This window comes from Lepisosteus oculatus, unplaced genomic scaffold, assembly GCF_040954835.1.
Source record: "Lepisosteus oculatus isolate fLepOcu1 unplaced genomic scaffold, fLepOcu1.hap2 HAP2_SCAFFOLD_492, whole genome shotgun sequence".
Lineage (NCBI taxonomy): Eukaryota > Metazoa > Chordata > Actinopteri > Semionotiformes > Lepisosteidae > Lepisosteus > Lepisosteus oculatus.
In genome coordinates, this window is record NW_027168034.1 from 3301 (window position 1) to 6979 (window position 3679).

Below are 3679 nucleotides of genomic sequence, written 5' to 3' on the forward strand. Positions count from 1 at the left end.
GAAAATAAAAACACACAAAGGATGATTTCTCAAATCACTAAAAACAGTACAGCTTAAAACAACGACATTGTATAACAAACACCCACATTTCTTTCTGTCATCAATACAGATCCTCAAAGAGCACTCCCAGAAACTTTATTGTGCTCAAATTACAATACTACAGCATGACAATTGGCAACATAACATTCAGTGAGCATTAAACTATTTCAAGGACATTGCATTACAATTAATTAAAAACAAAGTTTACAGTTAGGGACATTGCCCTTAACAATACAAAACAATTTACAAACCATTTTTCCCCAACATAATCAAGTTCTTTACAATCCAAGAAAACACCACATTACAGGCTACAATGATTCCACATTCACTTACTCAAAATAATACACAGAACAAAATTTACTTAACATACCACAACTATTTACTTCTTTTAAAAGTCCATTACTACTTCAGACAGGCTCCTCGACTCCATCCAGACACATGATTTGGTTGTAGAAAAAGTCTAAAGTTGAAACACTGGCAGAGGAAAAAGGTCCACTCAAAAGCTGCTCCTGATGAGGCCTCTTCAAGATGCACACCATTTTCACCTTCTGTTCCAATTCTGGTCAGGAAATAAAAATACTAAAAAATCTCACACTACAAACACCTCTCTTGGAAGATGGACACCGTCTCCCACATCTGCACCACATGCAGACATACAGGTACCCAATGAAACAAAGATCTGGCCACCACCTCCCACAAAATGACCAAAGTAGAAAAAAAAACAACTTAAAGATTAGTTTACATTTATATTAAACATCAAAATAAAATACTTCAATTCATAACAAACCCTCCCCCAAAACCAAGAACTCCCTTCCCACAGAATACCCCTTGCAAAAAAAAAGGTAATTGTGCAGTTTCCCCATTAAGAAACAACTAAACTACCTCCACAATCAAAGAGAAAGAAATGCTCCAACTTCAGTTTTACATTGTATGAAAAAAAACATACCACCAACAACATACTTTACCTCCAGTACAATATTCACAATTCAACAAGCTATAAATGCCATCATGGTTCAAGGAAAAACCATCATGTAATTATTCCAAATGTCAACTTGCCATCAAAAATTACTTTAGATATACAACACAAATCAGTTACACACCCCAAACATACATCTCAATTTCTCCAACTCAAATCTTCCCAGAACACTGACCCTGATCTAAAAATACTACCTTCTTGTCAACCCCTAAAATGTGTATTCTCTTACCTGCCATCCTTGTGAAAGCACTCATCCAGGATTGTATTGTCTTATTTCTTTGAATGCTTACAAAAATCAAGGAAAATTAACAAATTCAGGTCCCAAGAGGTTTAAATCCTCATCTACCAGCCTTTGGAAAGCCATTTACAAAGGTCAACTTATTGAAGATAACCCATGGGTGAAAACATTTCAATTTAAAGATGCAAAAAAAATCCAGATTTCAGTAGACATGTTTCTTCAGAGTCTTTCAAAGAAAGTCTAGTTTCAACTGAATATGCTACCTTTCCACCCAACACATACCAAAAACTTTCCCAAACTCACATTAAATATTCTAAACACCTTCAAATTGTTTTTCAAATTACAACCCAAAGCCAACAAACACATCAAAACCACCCACCTTCAGGACATCACAGCTGCAAGCCAAGAGCTCCTACCCTTACAGGAGCCGGAAACAGAATGACTACTAGCCCCCAGACTGTGTCTTTAAAACCCTCATGATTTACTCAGAGGTGTGGCCAATTCACCAAGAACCTATCCCAACATCTCCTTAAAATGGTCAATTTGCAAAGCCCTATTGTTTATAATGCAACACACACCTGTTTCCAATGACTAAACAAGTATTAGCCAGCCCATCTACAGATCCAGCCATTCAGAATGCACGGGTGATAATGCTGGGGGTTACTTAGAGGATCAGGATCTGCTGGGTACCACAAGTTTTTACAAATACTCAGTTGTGGGACTACACTACTTTGTGGAACATTTGGACAGTCTTTAGAAGAAAGTTAAGTTTCAACTGAATATGCCACCTTTCCACCAGACACATACCAAAAACCTTCTCAAACTCACAGTGCACAAATATTCTAAACACCTTCAACCTTCAAACTTTTTCAAATTGCTACCCAAACACATCAAAACCACTCACCTTTCTCCACAGTCTTCGGGCCACCACAGCTGCAAGCCAAGAGCTCCTACCCTTGCAGGAGCCAGAAACAGAATGACTACTGATCCCAATGCTGTGTCTTTAAAACCCTCATGATTAACTCAGAGGTGTGGCTAATTCAGCAAGAACCTATCCCAACATCTCCTCGAAATGGTCAGTTAGCAAAACCAAATTGTTTATAATGCAACACACCAGTTTCCAATGACTAAGTATTAGCCAGCCCATCTACAGATCAAGCCATTCAGAATGCATGGGTGACAATGCAGGGATACTTAAGAGGTTCAGGATCTGCTGGGTACCAAAACTTTTTACAAATACTTAGTTGTGGGACTACACTACTTTGTGGAACATTTGGACAGTCACCAGAAAATGCCTGATTTTGAATCCCATTCAAAGGGGATGTTTAATCTTTTTTCAGTAATAGAAATCAAATTGTATACTGTGTATGACAGCGTGTTTAATATTAAAGTACTTAAAAAGTAGGTAGATTTAATAAAAACAAGATTGTTCAGTTGGAAATATAAAAATGTTTAATATTATACTGTAAATTAAAAACAGAAGCATAATGTAATATATAAATAATGTACACACAGTAGATGGTAGTGGAAGCTAAATAATAAAATGTACACAACAGTATTCCACCTTCTTCATACATAATTTTTATGCATCAAAATCTTTAACTTGGTGACTTACAATGGATTATGGAAAAGTTTAAACATGTTGCTTCTACCATTATAAAGTTTATATACTGTACTTCATAAAAAGTCATAATGTTTTATCCTTTTCTAAGAATGTATAGTAAAAACACCACTTCATGTTATTATAAAAAAGTGGTACTGAATTAATACCACTTGATAATAATTTACATATGGAACTGTGATGTTTTGGAAACAATTTGACATTTATTGAAACTTTTAGTGTCCCCATTGAGGTAATGGAAAATAGATAATATCACTGCATTGGCCATATATGATTTTTTTATATTAGGAATTTGTCTTTTCATAGACCCCAACTTGCTCTCCACACAGACAGGGAGAGATGCTGGGGGTCAGAGCACAGGGTCAGCCATTTTTACAGTGTCCCCAGAGCAGTTGGGGGTTCACTCAGGAGCCCAATGACATAGGACTCCTCTGCCAGCCACAGATCCTCAGCCACAGAGCCACTACACTGCCCCGAGGAAAAGGGGATTTCCTGGCTCATATGGGGATTGAACCCACAACCGCGGTGTTATCAGTACCACGTGCTTACCAATTGAGCTAACCAGGCCCCGAAAGACTGGTCATGGATCGTAATGTAGCATGCTCTACCCTATTTCATACATTAAGAATTTTTACTATCTAAACCTATTTTTAACATGCTTATGGTTTGAACATGGTGTGTCTTTTTTTGCAGTCATATAAAAATATAGTGTACGTACTATTTACTTTTTAATGAGACTGTTTATTAGAAAACAAACAGGTGCCCTAAGCAGGAACTGAACCCAGATCTCCCAGAGAGGAACCCA

At 37.0% G+C, this 3679-nt stretch overlaps 1 long non-coding RNA gene across 1 annotated transcript; it reads right to left on the bottom strand.

The window, feature by feature from the left end:
• Positions 1-204: 204 nt before the first annotated feature.
• Positions 205-2212, bottom strand: LOC138230788 (uncharacterized). Its single transcript, XR_011186392.1, has 2 exons — positions 2158-2212; positions 205-598 (listed from the first exon to the last, which is right to left on the bottom strand). It is a non-coding gene; the product is annotated as an uncharacterized lncRNA (long non-coding RNA).
• Positions 2213-3679: the final 1467 nt, after the last annotated feature.